The sequence below is a fragment of the Lepisosteus platostomus genome, chromosome 5 (assembly GCF_059453375.1).
Source record: "Lepisosteus platostomus isolate fLepPlt1 chromosome 5, fLepPlt1.hap1, whole genome shotgun sequence".
Classification (NCBI taxonomy): domain Eukaryota; kingdom Metazoa; phylum Chordata; class Actinopteri; order Semionotiformes; family Lepisosteidae; genus Lepisosteus; species Lepisosteus platostomus.
Window position 1 is genome coordinate 65,986,210 of NC_142615.1, and position 21,893 is coordinate 66,008,102.

The 21,893-nt window shown below is 47.0% G+C and overlaps 5 non-coding genes and 2 pseudogenes across 5 annotated transcripts; 4 read left to right on the top strand and 3 right to left on the bottom strand.

The window, feature by feature from the left end:
- Window positions 1–421: 421 nt before the first annotated feature.
- On the bottom strand, window positions 422–494 carry trnam-cau (transfer RNA methionine (anticodon CAU)). The gene has a single exon. It is a non-coding gene; the product is annotated as a tRNA-Met (tRNA).
- Window positions 495–2,575: 2,081 nt separating this feature from the next.
- Window positions 2,576–2,647, bottom strand: trnar-gcg (transfer RNA arginine (anticodon GCG)). Its single transcript has one exon. It is a non-coding gene; the product is annotated as a tRNA-Arg (tRNA).
- A 201-nt stretch (window positions 2,648–2,848) lies between these two features.
- On the top strand, window positions 2,849–2,920 carry trnae-uuc (transfer RNA glutamic acid (anticodon UUC)). Its single transcript has one exon. It is a non-coding gene; the product is annotated as a tRNA-Glu (tRNA).
- A 2,415-nt stretch (window positions 2,921–5,335) lies between these two features.
- On the top strand, window positions 5,336–5,408 carry trnav-gac (transfer RNA valine (anticodon GAC)). The gene has a single exon. It is a non-coding gene; the product is annotated as a tRNA-Val (tRNA).
- A 5,035-nt stretch (window positions 5,409–10,443) lies between these two features.
- Window positions 10,444–10,562, top strand: LOC148671495 (5S ribosomal RNA; annotated as a pseudogene).
- A 621-nt stretch (window positions 10,563–11,183) lies between these two features.
- LOC148671496 (U1 spliceosomal RNA) lies at window positions 11,184–11,348 on the bottom strand. The gene has a single exon (XR_015937275.1). It is a non-coding gene; the product is annotated as a U1 spliceosomal RNA (small nuclear RNA).
- A 3,439-nt stretch (window positions 11,349–14,787) lies between these two features.
- LOC148671497 (5S ribosomal RNA) lies at window positions 14,788–14,896 on the top strand (annotated as a pseudogene).
- The last annotated feature ends 6,997 nt before the right edge of the window (window positions 14,897–21,893 follow it).

Here is a 21,893-nt window from a genome sequence, read left to right on the forward strand (position 1 = left end):
TCCTTGCAAGTGCGATGATGACGCCGGGACCTTCGTTGCCTATTGTACGAGCTGAACTTTTGTGCTCATCAATTCAACGTTCTTTCCATCAACTCATCTTGTCTTTTGACGCTTCGTGTTTTGTGCTCCTTTGACTATCGGCATATCGGGTGACTGCAAACACTGAAGTTCTTGCTTACGGAGTGTGGTACTCTACTGTCATGTTGACGCCGAGTGAATCTTTCTTTGGCAACATGGGCAGGCTGACAGCAGCGCGAGCGAAAGTAATGGCAAATTTCTTGACTTATTTCTGAATGTGAATGTTCTTTAGAAAAGGGATGCGGCGTTGCTTCTCCCCCGTGTAAAGGTCACGCATTCCAGACGTGGTTATGAGCGAACAGTTGCCGCAAGTGTTTGAAAAGAGCAAGAGAGGAAGCAGCCCTGCCCCATGTGAGGATCAAACTCAGGACCTTCAGATGATGAGACTGACACGCTACCAACTACGCCAACGAGGCCAGCTGCAGTACACAGCCGGAAAGTTTGCCTCATATGGATTTCAGTCGCCCGTTCCCTAATCTTTAGACGCCCTCTGCTGGATGTTGCATTTGCCTTTTGATCTCACCGATACTTTTTTGGTCTGTTTCTGTTGCGAGTCCGTCTTTCAGATCTCACCTAGCACAAGTCTCTCTGGCTGAAGTGGCCTCTCTGCTTCAGCATCGTGCCCTCACTCAGCCATTAAAAACGTCACTTGGACTTCTGACATGCTGACATGAAATGTCAAGAGAGAGTGGCAGAGACGCTTAAGGCAGAGAGAAGATGAAGAGGGGGCGTGGCTGCGAAATGATTGACAGCTGCATGACGCTCTCCACGCAAGGCGTGACCACAGGCTAAAGGACACCTTTCGGCACATCAAGCTCTAAGCACACACCTGGAGGACGTGGGAAATGATCCAGCTACCTCTCGCATGCAAAGCGAGCGCTGTACCATGCAAGCTAAACCCCCTCGCAGGGGTTATGCCTCGGTGTTGTCTAGTGCCGCTTGTTCCCCTCTTACCGGGTGCAGTTCACTGCCCTTCGTCTGCAAGGCAGTCGTATAATTGCGGCTTTCTTGACTTATTGATGAAGGTCTGACTGGACGAGCGAATGACGCCTCTCCCCCATCCTCAAGCTCACTGACAGAATAAAATGGAAAGTGCTGGCGTGGCTCATTGGTTTAGGGGTATGATTCTCGCTTAGGGTGCGGGAGGTTCTGAGTTCAACTCCCGGATGAGCCCTTGTGTGCTCTTTTTGTCCTCGTCCACAAGACTGGGAACTGATATCCACATCACCTTACAGCATCTGCTTATGGCAAACGATGGAATGTGACTAATGACTGAACGAGCCTGGTGAATACTCATCACGTGGCACAATGAGAGTGTGCAGTCAGCTGTCCAAGGCAGCAACCTCATTGCTCGTTCAAAAGAACACGTACTGAAAACTCATCACCACTATGTCGTAAATGAGCACCGCGATCGCTTGTTGTCATGCGTCCTTACTTGGGAAATGCAGAAGCAAAAACTGCCCTCTCTCAGCCACCGAAACGTGTGCGGCTCGCCTTGCACTCTCTGCGCCTCGCATATTTATGGAGCTGTCTGCTCTTCTTTCTGTTGAAGTACGCAAGTTACGGGGCGTACTGCAGACTATGATGTGCTCACTGACAGCTTTCAAGATTTGAAAACTATGAGCTTGATGGCTCAAGTCGAATGAATGTGGTTGTTACGCAATTGATGATCAAACGCACGTATTCTAACGATTCGTGAGAGTATGTTCTAAAGGTCCCTGGCTCGATCCCGGGTTTCGGCATTTTGTTTCATCGCTCCCTTTGTTCCTCTCTCCAGCACCCCCTGCCTAAAATGACGCGTCCCTTTCTCAGCCCGAAATGCAAGCGATACACCAGCAACAAACCCTACAGGTTTCCGTAGTGTAGTGGTTATCACGTGCGCCTAACATGCGAAAGGTCCCAGCTTCGAGACCGGGTGAAAACAGCCTCTTCTTGCACGCTCCTGGACTTCATAGAGGTCTTGAACCACTAGTCATTTGTTCCCAATGTATTTCCGGTGCCTTCATGCACTCTTGTACCAAACGCACGTTCCTTCTGTACGCGGAGCCGATCATTTGCAATCGGGCTGTGCCGACAGACCAGGACGAGCTCTGTCGGCTCAAAAGCAGCACAGGACCTGCAAGAACAACAGAAAGATTAGCATCCAGCGGGGGCTTCTTAGTGAGCCCAAGATCTCATCAAGAATCGGCTCCAGCAACAGGGCTGGGCGCATTGTTCCATTCTCCGACCACTCTCGGTGTAAACAAGTCCCTCCTGGTCTCTGCTTGAATTGCACTTTCCTGCGTTTGCTTTGGTGTAACTGGCTTCCCCTGCATGGGCGAATGTGAAGAAGATCCTTAGTAAGTCATTGAAGAAACCCGAGAAGAGGTCGGAGTGGCCTCTGTCGTTCATCAACGATCCAGTCAGGCAGTACTCCTCTGTAAAGCGCCGTTCGTTCACATCGATTGGCTTTTTTTTGCCTTCATTCGTGCAAGTAGTAAAAGCAGACCCCCTATTCTGCCATGACCCGGATTCGAACCAGGGTTGTTGCGGCCGCAACGCAAAGTACTGACCACTATACGATCACGGCGAGTTACCGATACACACGTGGCAGGGCGGAAAAAACTGTGCTCTCTTCGTGTGACATAATTCGGAAAAGTCCTGACGTTGCATTTCAACTGAGTCCCAGTATACATCGACCCTTCAACACTCTGAGTGACAACTCTCTTGCGTGTTTTCTCATATTTATGTAGTTTGCTTGCATGATGCCCGGAACAGCGGGGGTGTGCGCTCCCATATGGTCTAGTGGTTAGGATTCCTGGTTTTCACCCAGGCGGCCCGGGTTCGACTCCCGGTATGGGAATGTGTCAGTTTTGCCTCCTGCTTTCCAAAAGATCAGCACCGTGTACGAAGGAGCCGCATTAAAACTACTCGAACGTGCAAGACGTGCGAGAAGAGGGGGTGCTTGTTTCCAGCCGAAACTTCTCGCGTGTGAGACGAGCTGATCATCGCTGCAGGAGGTGGGAGGGTTACTCTGGTAGACAGGGCTGACCTTCGGCAATAGGATTTATACTCTCCAAGATTATATTTGCACTTTCTGGAGAGGCGGTTTTCTCCACTTCAGTAGCCTGATTTCGTCGATTGCGTGGAGAGGGCTGTAGAATGTGGCACCGCCTTTCCTGCTCCGTCCATGACAGGCGTGCTGGTCTCTGGAGAGAGAGCACGGTCCATCAGCGCACTCCAATAAAGGCACTGGAAGCAGCTGAATCGCATTGGCGAAGCTCAGCACTGGGCCGCTGAGCACATCTTACCACCGTTTCCGTAGTGTAGTGGTTATCACGTTCGCCTCACACGCGAAAGGTCCCCGGGTGGAAACAGACTTCTTTTGTCGCCACGCACAAAAGGGGATTGGGGATTCGCCTAGCGCTGTGATCGAACAGACCCACTCACCTCTTAGTGTGGCGGGATCTGCACAGTGCATGTCGCAGCGCATCCTGCTTTCACTTCAATGCGCGTCCTGATGTACCCCGGTCTCCCGCATGACAGGTGGGGACAGGTGACAGGTCCGCGTGACAGGTCCTATACTAACGAGGAAGACATCGCTCTCTCCGACCCCCGGCATCGTGTCCCGACCCATCGTGCTGGAAGCCGACGCGTGCTGTGATTCCTTTACGGAGCAGAAATGACAACCGAGGAGCCGAGAGATCATTTCAGCATTTCGCGTCTGAACGGAAAACACAAACGACCAACTCGGAATGACTTGCCTTTGACGCTTATCAAAGCGTTCTTTGTGCATCGAACAGACCCACTCACCTCTTAGAGTGGCGGGATCTGCACAGTGCATGTCGCAGCGCTCCCTGCTTTCACTTCAATGTGCTTCCTGATGTCGAGTCGTGTGCCGTGCGGAGGCTCTGAAAGCGAGAGCAATGAAAAGGTGCACGACGCTGTGAAAGAAAACAGAGAAGTGAAAGGCAGTCCTTTCTCTAAGGAGGTAAAAGAAAAGCTACTCCCCATCGGGGAATCGAACCCCGGTCTCCCACGTGACAGGCGGGGATACTTGCCACTATACTAACAAGGAAGACATCACACTCTTCGACCCCCGGCATCGTGTCCCGACCCAGCGTGCTGGAAGGCGACGCGTGCTGTGATTCCTTTACGGAGCAGAAATGACAACCGAGGAGCCGAGAGATCATTTCAGCATTTCGCGTCTGAACGGAAAACACAAACGACCAACTCGGAATGACTTGCTTCGGACGCTTTTCAAAGCGTTCTTTGTGCATGACGACTGCGCCGCCTAGCAGATACAAATGGGTTGTACAACTTTGAAGTAGCAAATGGAAGAGGGCTAAGCCTCCTCTCTTTTAGCCCAGGTTCGATCTGTCTCCCAGAATCACCAGGGCGCACACACACACACACCCGTGCCGTTGAAGTGCTCTGCTTCATTTCTAAGGGCAACTCAACATTCACTCCTACCCCGAGAACAGAAAAGACAGCATCCGCAGCAACAACAGCTCAGGTCTCTGCACAGGAGCTAAGCTGCCCCCATCTCCTCTGCTCTGCGGCTCCTGCGGAGCGGAGTCCTGCCTGGAGCCGTGCTTGCAGGCGGCGGCTCCCCGCGCTCTGTCTGTGCGTCGTGTCCAAGAACTCCTGGGAGGAAGAGAGAGCCCTCCCACTCGGGGGCTTTTCCACGGTCTGTGTGAGGAGGGGCGGGTGTGTCCAGTAGCTTATCGAGCGGAAGCCTGGGGCGGCGGAGAGCTGTGATCGTGCAGACCTTGAGGTGTCACCTCTTTGTCTGCTTTCCTGCCCCCCCTCCGCCCAAGCTCTGCTCCAAAGTAGCCCGGCAACCCCTCACACCTGCACGTGTCACAACCTAAGGTGTGGTCATGAGACACCCATGGGGTGTTGTTCTGTTCTTGCTAATTGTTTCCTGCCCATCGCAGGCAGGAGTCCATGCGAGGAAGATGCGCTGGACAGAGCTCAGAGGGCGCAGCTGGGTGGCTTTCCTTCTGAGTGACGTTCCTGCAACACTCTCCCGCTCCTCTTGGTGCGCTCATGCCGCAACACAGGAAGGCTGGAGCAGGTGGCTGTGTGCTCTGTGCACTGCTGAAATAGCTCACCTGGGAGAGTGTTAGACTGAAGATCTAAAGGTCCCTGGTTCGGGTTTCAGCATTTTGTTTCATCGCGCCCTTTGTTCCTCTCTCCAGCGCCCCCTGCCTAAAGTGACGCTTCCCTTTCTCAGCCCGAAACGCAAGCGAGACACCAGCAGCGGTCCCTGCAGGTTTCCGTAGTGTAGCGGCTATCACGTTCGCTTGACACGCGAAAAGTCCCTGGTTCGAGACCGGGCGGAAACAGCCTCGTTGTGCACACTCCTGTACTTCACAGAGGTATTGAGCGACCGGTCATTTGTTCCCAATGTATTTCTGGTGCCTTCATGCACTCTCGTACCAAACGCACGTTCCTTCTGTACGCGGAGCCGATCATTTGCAATTGGGCTGTGCCGACAGACCAGGACGAGCTCTGTCGGCTCAAAAGCAGCGCAGGACCTGCAAGAACAACAGAAAGATTAGCATCCAGTGGGGGCTTCTTAGTGAGCCCAAGATCTCATCAAGAATCGGCTCCAGCAACAGGGCTGGGCGCATTGTTCCATTCTCTGACCACTCTCGGTGTAAACAAGTCCCTCCTGGTCTCTGCTTGAATTGCACTTTCCTGCGTTTGCTTTGGTGTAACTGGCTTCCCCTGCATGGGCGAATGTGAAGAAGATCCTTAGTAAGTCATTGAAGAAACCCGAGAAGAGGTCGGAGTGGCCTCTGTCGTTCATCAACGATCCAGTCAGGCAGTACTCCTCTGTAAAGCGCCGTTCGTTCACATCAATTGGCTGTTTTTTGCCTTCATTCGTGCAAGTAGTAAAAGCAGACGCCCCTTTAGGGAGCCTGTCAGCACCCGGAGTTTTCCCCTTCTGTAAGCTCTCCATAGCCTCTCAGCTCTTCTACTGTCAAATCCCCTTCAAGTACTTCCCTATCTTCTTCAATCAAAACGTTTTCTAGCTTTGAGGTAAAAAAATGAATTTCTTCATCCTTTACCTCTGTAGAGCTGTTCAGTCTTGAGTAGAAGTGTCACGCCCTCTGCAGCCAGAGGGCGGTCCTTCTCTGTCCTGTCCCTAGTTTCTGGTCTGCTGTCCTTCCTGTCCCTCTCTTTCCCTTGGGCTAAATATTTCCGGGTCTTGCACTCTGTCCTCGCTCAGCACTGACGTTCGGATGTCCTGAGACCCGCCTAGCACCAGGGCACCCCACGTCCGCTCCCTGAGGGCACAGGTTTCTATACGGCATTCCTGAACTCTTTGCACTAATGAGCCCGGGCCTTTTTCCCGTCTCGCCGCTACGCATATGGGTCTTTTTCCGCCCTCCTGCTCCCCATGGTTAGTCCTCTTGGACGTCCGTGACAAGAAGGCCTCGATGCAGGAGAGGATAGCACTCAGCTCTGTACTCTCTCTTCCCTCCTCATCAACTACACTTTCCATGACAGACTTGGAGCCTACCACTTTCCTGAAAAAGAAGCGAGTACACTTCTCATTTTCTTCCAAGAACTGCACTCTGCTTCTTAACAGCACTCCTCGACTACTTTCTTCCGCTATGCTCCGGACATCCTTTTTTAAAAGGCTGATATCCTCGAGCACATCGAAGCCACTGTCTCGTGTAGAGACGCTGCAGCTGCCTCTGTTTCCTGGCTAGCACTCCTCTCCGTCTGGCAGCAGCCTTCCTTCCCTCAGCAATGAAAAAGGCCTTTGTCCTCACCTTCACCTCCTCCCACCACTCTCCTACTGACCTGTACAGACACTGCAAGGACAGCCACTGTGATAGTTTCTCCTTGTAGCGGGATACTACCCCCTCGTTCTCTAGCAGCTTTGTGTTGAGTTTCCAGAGGCCTGGGCCAAAGACAGTCCCGCCCTGGAGTTCCACTCTACACCCTAAAGCCTGATGATCTGAGAAGAAGACAGGCTGAAGAGTGACCCCAACAACTTTCACTCTCTCTGAGACAAAGCAATAGTCAATTCTGGAGCTGCTATTCCTCCCTGACCATGTATATCCTGCTGTTGTGGGATATATACATCTATATGTGTCTGAGAGTTTAAAGTCTTGAACTAAGTTTTGCAGGGCCAGTGAGCTGGAATCCAATTTTATCGGAGAGCTAGACTGCCTATCTGTGTGCTCTAAGATACAATTAAAATCCCCTCCCACTATCATGTCTGTGCTACATAACAATAGGGGAGAGAGTGCTTTGAGTAGCTCCACCCTTCCTCCCACGTCAGTAGGACAATACACATTGATTAGACGCAGGTTAACGGTCCCCCATTCGACATCCACACACAGCAACCTGCCATCTATGACCCTCTGAATACTTTTCAATTTGAATGCCCATCCTTTGAAAAGAATGGCCACGCCAGAGATTCTGTTGTTATTGTCCCCTGACCAATCAGAAGGCCCTTTATCCCACCTATCTTCAAAGCTTTTATACCTCTCTTGATTGACTTCTTTTTCTTTTTCTTCTTACCAATTTCCTGCCAGCCATCCTCTGAATGAGCCTTCATCAGGGTGGCAGCAGTAAAAGCGTTCAAGGAGTCCATTTCAAGGAAGGGGGTAGAGGGAGGGGTGGAGGGGTTCCAGCTGTCCCCATCACCATGCTCTCCTTCCTCCTCGCTCGGGGAGAAAACAGAGTCATTTTTCCTTTTCCTCAAGTCCAGCTCCTGGGAGCACTGAGGGGAAAGGGGTGCAGCCGATGCACCAGTCTCCTCTTCCCCCTCACCCACCAGCTGCTGCAGATCCTCCGTGATGGACTGGATGGAGGAGAAGAGGACATCTGTAGCACTTGCAGAGTCTGAGAAAAGCAGCTCCGCTGAATCCTGGGTATCCTCGCTGGACCCGCTCCACCGGGGGGCCTCACACTGGCCCTCGTTCTGAGGAGCAGGAGTGGGGGAGGGGTCCTCGCTGTTCTCGGGGGTTTTCAAACCCTCGTGCTTGTCTGGTGCAGTCCGCAGTTGTGGGGGCGTAGTGGATTTCTCTTCCACCGGCCCCGGAGCCACAGCAGGACTGATCCTGGCTGGAGGCTGAGAGTCTTTGTCCAACAAGGGTTCTTTGTTTGACTTGTTGTTTGCTTTGGCTTTTCGGGCCAGTTTGGCTGAAACAAGCACTGCCTCATCCTTTCTCATATTGAGTTTATTGGCGTAGGCGTGAGGGCAGTTCTTAAAAACGTGTCCTTCCGAGCCACATAAATTGCACTTTGGCAGCATTGAACAGTCAAAGGCTAAATGTCCCTGTTTGCCACAGGTCTTGCAGCATTTCACAGTGCAGGACGATGCCAGGTGTCCCACAGCACCACAGAACTGCTGAACACATGCTGAACTGCATGCGATCCATGAAGAGGTCATCCAAAAGCTCAAAACGCACAGCATTCTTGCGGGATCCAAAAGTTGCCATTTCGTAAACTGCAAAACAAACACTGCTTCCACAAAACAAGAAAACAATCCAACTACTCCACCTACAGAATGATCAAGGTATCACCCCTGCCAGGTAAGTATAAGTTGTATAAGGCCCTGCAAGCGGCCTGCACCCACAGCACAAAGCGCGCAGCCTAGGCCAGCTCTTCGCCCCGCACACCACCGCCTCCTGCTGGGCCCACTCTTTCGCACACTCACACGCCACACTAACACTCAAAAGGGTGGGCAAAACGAGAAAACGAGCGCGCCGTTTCCTACACATCTGCAGTCGCCAATGCGCATTCGCAGCATGTCCCGGGACGCAATTCGGCCTCATTTGCATAACACCAGACCGGCAGATCGCTATGCAAGTTCACGTCGTGCGCCTGCCACGCACCGAACAAACACCGGAGCCTTTTCAGCAATTTCCAAAAAACGGGCCTGCTCGCCTGCCCACAAGGCTCCGTCTCTTACCCGCTCTCCAGAGCCTGCTGCCTTCTGTGCTGTTCTCTCGGCACCGCTGCAGCGCACACAACTCCTGCAGCGCGGGGAGAAAGTTTCCACGCTCCGCCGCAGGGAAGGCTCGCTCCGTGCGCAAACGTCCTTTCAATGCCAGTTCAACAAGTGCTCCGCATTAGCAGCGTCGGGGCTCCGGCGTGTCGCACCTCACCTCACCTCGCACAGCCCCCTCCTTGAATGTCTGGCGCTGGGCATGCCCCGCTCTCCTCCACCTTATCTTATTGCGTGTGACCACCGACAATGGCCACAATGCCGGGGAATGGCACCTGTAAAGTGTTAATTGGGGCACAGGAACAGCCTGTCTCGTCTCGGGGGCCGGCTTCAAAGACAATACAGCAAACACAGCGGGGCGGGGGAAATAGACGACACGACACATGCAGGTACATTCAGCTCCGGCGGGAACGAGTCCTTTGACGGTCTTTTCAAGTGCTGGGAGCCGAGTAATCCTTCGCTTGTATCGTTTCTCCCCGGTGACTAGATCTCACCCTGTGACTCTCGACTGGGCTCACCCACGGCAGCCCAGCAGGTGTGAGCCGGGAGATTCCCCCCGGAAAAGCTCAGGTTGCTGCCGCTCCTGCAAGAGGTGTGACTGGGACCAGTAGGGAGCGTTCACCCTGCGGTCTGTGTGGCTTTCTTATGCCCCAGCATCCTGATGGCGACACTCTGCTGCACAAACGGGCGCCGTCCTTCGGGGGAGGCGTAAAACCGAGGTCCCGACCCTCCTTGGCCATTAAGAAATCCCAGGGCGTCTCTCAAAAAAAGTCTCTCTGGTGTTAGTGTTCCCCTTTACCAATCAGTCGGGGTCTCCTCCCAATCCCCGTCTCATATGTAACAATCAATGACGAGGCCCCCCTGTCCCGCGATATTGTACTTGTCTCCTGGCCGCTGGCTGGCGCCGTGAGATTTAGTACTCGCGCAAGAGACCGGGGGCAGAGCGCGAACGCGGTCCCCCGCCCCCCACAAAGTGCGTGCTCCAGGTTCCCTCTCGGGGCTCTGCAACACAGCGGAAAGGCAGCGGAAAGGAGCCTCTTGCTCTGACGCCGCAAGGCCACAAGAGGGCGGAGGCGCCGTGCGCCCGGCCGACGTGTTGGACTGGTGCGCTTTATGTGCTGAAATAAACACGCGACAGCCCAGAAATGTTTTGAGTGCTGTGCACTGGAGGTTTTTGTCTTGTGAAGACTTGCCTTATGCTCCTCCGAGCAGTTTGTTTGTTCTCCTCCAGTGCGGGACAAGCCAACACAAGGGAGCACATTCGCCAACATCCAGGTACGCAATGCGATTTCGAAAGAAGCTCCTTTCCAAAGAGTTGAACACGAACGATCCTTCAGTCCCGCTCGGGGGGCACGGAGCCCCAGCCACACACAGCTTCAAGTAGCGAGTCAAACGCCTTGGCTTTCGCTTGTGGCCACACCAACCTGAATGTGCCTGATCTCGTCTAAACTCAAAAGCTAAGCAGGGTTGGGCCTGGTTAGTACTTGGATGGGAGACCGCCTGGGAATACCAGGTGCTGCAAGCTTTTGCTCTCTCGGCCAGCAGGGGTCGCCGTTGGTACTGTAGGCTTTGGGAGGAAAACCTGGAGGATGGAAAGGTGATCTATAGCCTCATCTCTAGAGATGTTTTGTTGCTATGGCATGTGTGTGACCCATATAAAAAAAAACCCGTTTGTAAAACGAATATCGAAGCTGCCTCTAAATCTGCAAATGAAGATGAGTCGATAAACCACTTGTTTTTCGGATAACTATACATATATTCATTTATTACTGATTTCATTCATTGAGCACGGATACAATAGAGGTACAGCCATTCACTGTTTGACATGTCTGCACTGGTACAGAACCTAGCAATCAGAAAACGGGTGAAACTGTCTTGAGAATTAGCATACAGTACCGAGGCCCCCATGACCAAATAAAGGCTAACCTCGATAATCAGCCTAAATAATGCAGACTACAGCAAAACGACTGACTTTGAAAAGGGAATGAATGTCCGGAAGGAGTAGTGTAACCAGCTTGAAATGCTTCTCCGGACCTCTAACTAAAAGAAACCGGGAACCAGCAGTGGCATCGACTCCTTTCGAACTGGGATCCTATCGCAGCTCGTGGTGTCGGAGCTTCCGTATCTGATATTGGACCAAGCACATCAGGGGAGAGCGCGAACGCAGTCCCCCACTACCAGAAATTATGCAGTCGAGATTCCCACATTTGGGGAATTCGCAGGGGTCAGCACAGCCGGAGTGCAATGGCCGAGCCTCGCCCTGGGTGAATCGATTTTTTAAGAACTTTATTTTCTTTTCACAAAAAAATACAGGACATCACAAATTAGAAAGCTTTACATTAATATACATACTTAAAACAGTATATATAATCACATCTCATTAAATTTTGACACGGTACCAGTTACATAGCAACAATTTATTTTTTTCTGGTGCAAATCACATTCTTTACTTAAACATGATAATGTTTTTCACAGTTTCTTGAGATATTGACCTATGCTCTCTATTTCCCACAGATTTTCTGCTTCCTCCCTCCTTTCTCTCCACAGATCTCTGAGGTAATAGTTCTCTCGGGTGATGAACAGGGCCAGGCTACCTGCTGCCTTGACTGGGACCTCGATGCCTTTTAACAGCCCCATGTTCCTCACTCTCCACAGGGCGTCTTTCCCACTGTTCACCACGGCCCAGATCCTGTCAAACACGTCAGGAGGAAGTTTGACAGGAGAGATGCCGTTGTAGCGGCAATGCTTGTTAATAAGACAGAATTAAGCGGTGGTATGCTGTCCTAAATCAGGCCCCATCTCACCCTCCATCTCTGTGGTGCAGCCACAGAGAAAGTATTCATGCAGGTTGATTTAAGATGTTTTCTTTTGATAATGGACAGCTCCCAGATGGGGATGCACTTAGCTAAGCCTGGCTATCATGATCAATGGTCATCCACTGGCGTCTATCTGTCTAGGGAGTGCCGAATGGACATCTGGACTGCATTCCTAAGTGTCAAGAGTAAGTGACTCATATCTCACCTTGACCAACCAATCAGGGACTGGCAGGGCATGGTAATACCACGTGGGTCTCTAATGCCCACCAAATTCTCAACCAATCAGCACACATCTATGTCTTGGTCAAAAAGGGAGCGCAAGCTCAGATCGGGGCTCTCCTTGGCCATTTTCGCGCATTCTCAGAGACAATCACGTGACAACTGCTGTTGTCTGCAAAGGGACTTGGACTTTGTTCTAAGCGTGAGGCCGAGGATCCCATACGTACTCAGAATTCTACCAACGTGAATGCTCCGCTTGATCAACGGCAGCCTACAGTTGGACCCTCGTCGACAACCTGAATAGCTTATTCAGAAGCAGCGCTGGACCGGGAACGAACCAGCTTTTTCCCAGGCAAAAGAGTGACTTGTGAGGACTCGCGGTCACACTTTGTGCATAGAGACTTTCTACTAGCCAGCCAGACTGCTGGTAGATCCCCTCGGAGCAACGACTGCCCTGCGCGCCGCAGTCAGATTCCTCCGCCCGTCCTACTCCGAGCTGCACCTTGACTGGTTGGCCAGTAGCCAGAGGACGCCGGGACAACGCCCATTGGACAACCGCTGGAACAGAGGCTGCGACAGAGCCTGTCAGCTGGCTTGGTGATCGTGCCGGGAAATTCCAAATCCATACACAGTGGATAAGTAAACCCCATGTTCTACATTGCGTCTCGAGAATTCAATTGTACCTCAACACAAGTTGTTATCAATTTAATTCATGAGTAATGTATTTACTTCCGAGTTTAAAGTAACAGTGGGTAATAACACTGATTAGCGATTTGGTAACCGAACGATATATATTGACATATATTCTCTGTTGTGTATCTCTTTGTGTTTGCATCTCTTCGAGATTATATACCTTGTATATTGATAACCCTCACAGTAAGGTCTGCCGCTCGTATCCAGGCAGACTAGTATATGTTTGGTGCACAATTTATATTAATAAATGTATCTCGTGTATTGAACCCGTGTGTGTGCGTTGTTAGTTGTTCTGACGATTGATTTTCTAAAAGCCCAAACGAACAACCTCGTGATTACTGCTACAATTAATAATTGTCTCAGTAAACCCATCAAACCTCTACAACCACGATACACCACCATAAACAATATTAATTTAGGAACATAAACATATAGTGTAAACTGTATATGGCTGGTATTGGTAGTTTAAACAAAAAATACACACCAGTATTCCACTTTCTTCCTAAACATTTTAAGCATCAAAGTCTTACATGTGGTAAGATTTTACCACGTTTCAGAAACGTTTTTACATGCTCCTTCTGACCATCTTAAGTTTATATACTTTGTGAAAAGTCATAATATATTAACATTTTCTGTGAATGTGCTCGTTATCGGAGTAAACAAAAGCATACTTTTAGAATTTGATTAATAGGGAATATAATATGGAATCACGTACCTAAAGAAATTAATAACGATATAATTATTTTTATGTGCTGTAGCTCAAATAGTAGTATAATACACTTTCTATGGATACATGTGCTTCTACGCAACGCAGAAGCACATCCACAAGTAACATTACCTAGCTAAGAGCGGACATTGGCTAGCCAATATGATAAATACAGTGGAAAAAAGCAATTGGGAAAATAAGACCTGCTGATCTGTTATACATACCAGGAAGAGAACAGAATATGATTTTTTTCTGTTCGAAACGTGTGTTGTCTTTATGAAATTCATGTATTTTAAACGTTTAATTAAGAAGAAAAAAACTTACAGAAAGATACTAAGCTGATCACGAGATAGAAAGATCACCCGTTTTTCGCGCATAAAAAGTGGCTATTAACTGGGTGAACTGTTATTAACTGGAGTCAACTGGGTGAAAACACATAATATGAACATGAAACAAAACAAAAAATAAAAATAAGATACAATCTACAGACATTAAAACCGGTGTCATGGAAATATAACTATCAAGGAAGCCACAAGAGAGATTTCTCACTTGAGTAAGGTCTTTATTTCAAAATTGCGAGCCCTGCTGCCACTTCGCAAAGTGCAACCAGAGACTCAATTTGTTACAAGCAGTACAGGGTTTTTATAAGACGTTGCGCTGTAAAAAAGCTCAGCGCTTTGTCCCTTCTAAAACTTCCCCTTTCCCTAAGAGAAAACAGATTACATCAAAAAGCGAGAGAAGAAGTACTAGATATGTTATTCAAAGCTTATCAGTTACTTTCAGCTAATTCTAACGACCCAGACAGCATATATTGTTTTGGTACATTGTCTTCTAAAGTAACCTAAACAGTGTACTTTGTTGACGCACTGTTTTCTAAAATTCTGCACGTACTGTAGCACAGCAATTACATCCCTTGAAATATATTATCTAAAACCCCCAATATATTTTTTTGCAAAGCTCTCTACATTTTAAGAATCAATTTACTTATTAGATTTCCACTTCAAGACTTGTTCGGCTGGCGTTCTGGGAGTCGCGTTTTTCAGAATTGTATTGAGATCGTTTTCCACAGAGCTCAGATGTCAAAGCACAGCAGCAGCTCTCCACAGCGATCCTCTATAGCGCCCTTTCTCCCGCAGCTCCGTCCTCATTGGAAGGAAGCAAGAGTGAAAGGCTGAAGTGAAATAGAGCGGTGACGAAGGCAGTGAAGAGAGAGAACGTGGGAAGAAGAGAAAAACGCAAGGGAAAAAAAGCAGCGTCGTAAAAGAGGTGACGGAGCTGTCCTCTCTATAAGAAGGGTGCCAGTGAGCCCTGCTTTTGCTTACGGCCACACCCCCTTGAGCACGCCTGATCTCGGAAGCTAAGCAGGGACGGGCCTGGTTAGTACTTGGATGGGAGACCGCCTGGGAATACGAGGTGCTGTAAGCTTTTAAGCGCAGGAGGCGCCCTATCCCCGCTCGCTCGCTCATTCCCCTGTTCACACGTGCAGTGCGGCTTTTTGGCTTTTTATTTGTCAGCTTTGGTGAGACACAGGTGCTTGTGTATTAGCATGAGCGTTTTTTATTCTTATCATGAACCTTATATACTGTATCTCCACATCCCATAACCTTTAACGGCAGGTGCCTGGGTGTGGACATGTTGTGATGTAATATTTATTTTTAAAGTAAACATTTTAGTAAAGTCTGTTATATTGTTAAAATCTATAAGCATTATAAATATCAATTTTTGCTCGTGCTTATAAGTTATCGCTGCTAAATGTGTCTTATTCAATTATTTTAACACTTTTATGACCTATCCACTAAAATATAAAGACCCGCCCTACAATGCTCTTCTCAAAAGATAAAATAAGTTTTACATTTTTTGATTCAATGTAATTTCTTTTCTAGAGAAACACACATCATTTGAGGCTTGGGTTGCATGTTAATATTTTTAAGGTTTAAAGACTTTACGTTCACGTTACGTGGAAAATCATTTCAAACTTTTGAAAAGTTGTTGAGAATTTGTCATTGAAATAAGCTGACATATTTTAATTCAACGTTATTACTTTTCACTCTCGATAAAACACGTGTGATTTTGGGGCGGGGGGATATGGTGGGGCGTTCTAAAACATCACAACCATTTGAAAACTGTCTTGAGCTATGTAGGCATGGTTACAAATTTGGAGTTTATGCTTAAATTAGCCGACTTGCCGGTTTTGAAGTGTGACACCTGAGCTGTCAGGCCCCGATATTGACTGCTGCGAAGATGGCTTCTTTGAGTACTGAATCATCGGATTCCTCTGCTATGCAAACTGAAGAAGTAGGTTGCTAAAATATTTTTTCTGATAGTGGAATTGTTGTTTCAATCTGCGTTTAGCATATTTCGTTTTCAACACTTTGTCTTCTTTTTAGCAAAAGCTGACCCAGCACTCAGTGGTGTGTGACAGTGGCTGTCATGTGAACTCTGACAGTGATTCAGGTGTTGGGGGTCCGTCAACGACTGATGAAGAGTTGCTACAAATGGTAAATATTAAACCACAGCAAGTTCGAAGCAAACGAAAAACTCTAACACAAAAGAGACATTACAATTGTAAATATTTTAGGTAAAAAGCATGCCTATTTATTTTGTTAAACCTTCCTTTTCTTTTTTCCTTTAATAGAATAACGAAGAGGTCGACGCATCAATCTTCAAACTACCATCAAGCTTGAATGTTTCGTGTCTGTTCATGTGTGCTCGCCAAAATGTGATTAATGATGATGTTCAACCTAGTTTAGCTAACGATGGCTCTATGAGCCTGATGCTATGGATCAGATTGTAAAGTCGGTGGTATGTTGCACCTTCAACCATTGTTTAAAGGGGGTTGTGGTTGATGAATGCGCAGCCTGTTTGATTAATCATCCAAGTCAACGGGGTCACACATGCCTAGTTGTCGGGTGCGCGGATGGGTACTGTGGTGTCTCCGGGGGAAAGTTTATGTAAATGAAAGTAGTACTCACACCACACTTTTCTTTCCTGAGTTTCGTGGCGTTTCTTCCTCCAACTATCTTCCAAATACAGTCCGTAATCCGTTCCCTTAATCCTGATCCGATCCGAGTTCCAAAAGTCCGTAATAAAGCCAATCCGCGATGTATCCTTATCCAGTGTCCATAATCCAAAAACCATAAACCTTTTCTCCTTTCAGTAGTCCGTTATTCCTTAGCCCGATCTTTAACATACACCTCTTTCCTCTCTTTTCCTCCAAACCGCATTCACCTTATCGGCTTCCGCCCTGTTCACTGCCTCTGGGGCACTTATATTTCGGTTCCTGATGCGGCTCAGCTGTGTCTCATTGTTTCTCAGGGTAGACCCTTTCCATTTACCGGTCAGCTGATTCTTTTTGGCAGCCATTTTGCTAAGGTCCATATCTAGTATTTTAAGTAGGTCATTCCGAAAATACCTGTTATGAATGACCCTTCCCCTGGTCATGTTACAGTACAAAGATGTGTTGTTTGCCGCATTAGAAATTTATAAGTGTCTCAGTTTAGCCCGAATTTTATCGGCTGTTCTGTACATCGCCAGTGGCCTGGGTGCCTATACTTTTACAGATGATACTGAGCGGAGTATAAAGCACTTGCTGAGAAAAATAATTGACGACCGCTCGCCATATGAGTATGTACGCTCCTTACTTGTAAAGGTAGATGGAAAAATACTACACGTGACTTTTGGTGCGTTGCAAAACTTATTTTATACTTATTTATATTTATTTTTACAGAAAAGAAAAAAGATCTATATAAAACCAGGGCTGTGAAATACTCGCAATGTGAATAGAGCTTTCACTCTGTTTTACAGACACAGGTGTGCCATCGTGAGAAGAATGAAAAATTTCGAATGTATACGTAAGAATTCTTACAAAAAGTGCTTTACACTCTTCTTTCTGCAAAGCTTGAAATGAAAATCAATTAACTGAATGCTAATGTCCTTGAATTTGTTAAAGAGATAGATGTGCATGTAAAGAACATGAGTGAAATTGCTGCGATTCTGATGTTTTCAGATCAGAAACTGAAGCCTGGCGGATTCAGCGGTGTGTATTCCAAAATACAACGGATTTTACATAGAACCTGTGGTAACACCTTCCCTCTGATCACTCAGGCTAATTTTTTTGCTCTGTTAGGGTCGCCCAGTTCGGTGTTCACGGCTATAGAAATGGCGAGAGAAAGGGCGTTATGAATGCTTTTTCAGATTCTGCTGAGTTTCTGAACAATGTTGGGGTGATAGCGACAACTAATTTTCTGCACCAACATTTAATTGGCGATTGCAAGTAGTAGTCTGTAATGTGTGTGAAAAGTTTAAAAGTGTATACTGGGATGTTTCTGTAATTTAAAACCTACTGATGAAATAAAGTGGTTCACATTTCACATGCTATTTGTCCTAAAGTGTCTTTCTGTGACACTTTAGTCAGTCAGTGTGTGTGTGTGTGTGTGTGTGTGTGTGTGTGTGTGCTCACATCCCAGAAACTCGCGGCCCTCACCAGACTTCCCACACCGCCGATTCCCTAGGGTTATAATAGATTGCATTCAATCCTGCAGCAGACATGATCACCTTCCATCCCTCGTCGCTAATACACGCTTTCACACACTTATTTATAAATCGAAGGGGATGCGGTGGTGGGTATTTGGACCCTGAGGCCTGGGGCTGCTCGGGGTGGAAGGCGGGACAACAACACTCATTATGACACACCATTGGCTCTGGAGGGGGCGGGACATCTGCCCATGGCGGCCTCCCATTGGCTTAAAAAGGGGGCGTGGTACCTGTCAAAAAGTTTGATGAAAGGTGTTGCTTAATTCTACTCCCTCGGTGCTTCCCTACCACCCTAACCCAATTTCTATCCCCAGGACCATCATTAACAATGACTACATTTTACAGGACGATCCCTCCATTGGTACTCTTTTTTCCGACCGCCCAATCATCTCTTATCGCTGACCACCACATAAGCTTCTTGTTCACAGCTCCCTCGCACTCAGCACCTTCCCCTGCAATAGCACTCGCTGCATCACTTCCAAATACATATCTAACGACATTCAGGGCATCACAGGACAATTCCGGATAACCCTGACAACATCCTGTATCTCATTTACTGTATCTCTTGCAAAAAATGCCCAGCTATCTACATTTGGGAAACCGAAAGGAGACTAGGGAGAATGCTTCAGAGAACATATTAGGGCTGGGAAGGTTAAAGATTTCTCCAAGCCCATAGTTTTTCTTTTCACCTCAAATAGCCAGGATCTCTCAATGACTGACTTATTTTAATGTAATCTTCTCTATTCTCTTGCAGGTTTTGACTTCACACCTTTCTTCACCTCTCTCCATTTTGCACTTCCTGAGTGGCCTCTCTGCTGCTCCTGCCTCCTCCCCTCTCCCAGCTTTTGTTCTTCTGTGCTATTTAATCTTTGTAATCTGCCCTGTCTTTCTCACACTTGAAGAAGGCTTCACAGCCAAAACATTGAGTTTTCTCTCTTCTCTTTTCAATATGGAATAAACCTATTACTTGTTTCTTTGCAGACTACACATGCTGACATAGTTTAGTTCAGGTGGGTAGCTGCTTCAATATACATTTGTAAATGTCAACTTAAAACTGTAAAAATAGTAAGATTGTAACTCCACTTTAAAACGTGGCAAGAAATAGACACATGGCAGGCTACACCCTGGAAAGGACACCAGTCCATCCCAGGGAAAAGATATAAAAAATAAACATATAGGCAGCACATATCAAGCCTTACAAGAAATCATTTACACCCTCAACACACACCACAGGTCCATTAAACTCAAATACACCAAGCATGGTAGCCTGATAGACCTCCTAAACACCACCACATACAAGGTTTCTTCCTTCAACAACACAGACAAACTGGACATCAAGGTATTTTTCAAAGACACATTCACACGGCTTACTGCACAAGGATAGCTTCCACCCAAAACATAATTTAAAAGGACTGGTAAAATCACAACTCCTACACTTCCACAAAATCTGTACACAACAACAAGACTTTGAGGAAGCCAAATACACACTCTTCCAAGCTTTATGCCAGAGAAGATACACACAAAGTTTCCTCAAAAATATGGCACAAACATTTCTAAATAGAAAAACTCCAGATGACAGAAAATATCCCTCAACACATCATATTCTCAACTCACCATAAAAACCAACCAAAAACCATGATATTAGAGAACACAAACATACTGAGGGAGCACAAAATCATATCTGCACACAGAAAAAAACAAAAACCTTCAGCATTAATTAGTCCAAAGCAAGCTAAAACCTGTACACAACAGATCATATACACCAAGAGCCAAACATTTCATAACAGAAAACAACGATCCAAAACAACAAAACTAAAGAAATCTTCCAGTTGCAAAGGGCACTCTCAGAAAACATCAATAACGCCATCTACAGCATCCAGTGCAAAAAGTGCGGGGTGACCTATGTGGGGGGAACAGGTAACTCCATCCGAACCCAGCTGACATAACACAGGTACATCAGGAACCACGGGACTGGAAAGCAACCCCAACTGGACAGAGATAGAAAGAAAGAAAAAGGAAAGGGAGTGGATCAAAAGACTTAATACTATCTTTACACAAGACCTGAACATCAGAAAAACCGGGAGGGTTTTAGTCATTGGAAGGAGAGTGCTCTCCTTGTCCCAGATGGTCCCCTCTCGGATAAAATCTGGGAGAAGGAGCTTTGTTCCCCTCTCCTAACTAGCCATATCCTACAGGGACTGGAACTCTTCACCATACTAACACGCAACAAACAGAAGAATAACTGAAATAACTGAGAAAATAATCTCTCCACTACTGCAGTTGCTTCTTTGAGAGTTTCTTCAAATCTTTCAACTGAACATCAATATCGAGGGATATTGACAGTAAAATCATATGGATTTGGGTTTTCTTTTGATCTAAATTGTATTAAAATTCGAGCCTAAAGTAAAGTATTATACAACTTTCACAGTTGTATAATACTTTCCCCTGCATCCTAAGATAAAAATTCTAAATACCACAAAGTTACAATACATGGAATAGCATTTATTTTTAAATGTATTTTACAATTTGCATTTATTTAGAGCTACATATAGTGCTAGGTAAAGATAACATTGGTAATATTGATGGAGTAGAAATGTAAGATGAATTTATGAGCTAAAAGTCATAAAAAGCCTCCTGTAACAGCTACTTTTCACCAGAAGAGGATGGTTTTGTGTTTTTAGCTATTGTACATAAATGGTATGTCCGAGAAAATCATGTTTATCCATTGAATTTGGTCTTTGAATGGCTGGCGGGAGAAAACATTTTTACTCCCGTTGCACCCTCAGTTGAAATATTTTAAAATTACAACGCACTTCCACGCGTCATGATACCACTCAAACTGAAGACAGTTTGACCCCCCCCCCAGCATTGTCCAAGGCAGAAATGTGAAGAAGCGTGTTAAGGTCAACGGTAGTGTGGCTGAGCATTGTAAGTAGCTGAATTTTTTTTAAGCTCCACTCCGGAGTCTTGGGTTTAAATCCCAGTACTCCCGTATATCCCGGTTTTAAGACGTTTTTTCCTCTGATTTGTAATATGATCAGTAAAAGCGTTTTTTGTTAGTCTCTCGAGAGGATGCGCAAGGAGTTTAGAGATAGACTTTCTAAAAGAGAGGCTGTCAGCTATCAAGGCAGAAAATATGTTTTGTTTTCTCAACAGAAATGCTTTTTGGCACTTTCAGTTTTACATAGGGAACAGCGTCTACCGAGATCACTATGAGCCAGGGCACACGGTAGTGTTCTGGCAAGTACATTTAATATTGGCTGTGATTGCGAGCTCTTTTATCTGTGAAACTTTTACTTCTTCACGCCGAATCATCGGCAGGGGTAAAGCTAAATCTTTGCGCATAGCGCTCATTCAAAAATACTTTGTCCATGTTCAAAAGTGATCAGGGGATTCACTTTATGCTTTCACAAAGCACACCTTACACGAAAGATTTAACTGGGGAATTGATTGCGCGTTTTGATGTTGTTCCTCTGGTTGCCTTGGTTACAAATCTGAACGTTCTTTGACGTTCTGCTAGAGTATCCACTGGGTGGGCTTTATCAATTGGCTCGGATAGGTCATCAGTGCTCTGTCTCGGGAAAATAATCAGCACTGTCGTTCTTCCTGTTTGTATGGCCGTCTTTTAAAGCATATAAAATCACGAGTTCATTGATTTCTCCAAATAACGATACATTTTAACCCTGCAGTAAGCATTCCTTCAATTCAATAGTTTTACTCCGAGAAAAAAGCAGCACAATATATAAAGAGATGATATTCAAAGTTTTCAACGTTCTTATTGGAAACAAGGAGATACGCTGTAGCAGTGCGACTCCAACAGATGCTCCTTAAGAGACTTGAGGTTTAAGCCAGCTCCTTAGAGCGCTCGGCCGCGTTACTCTCAACAGCG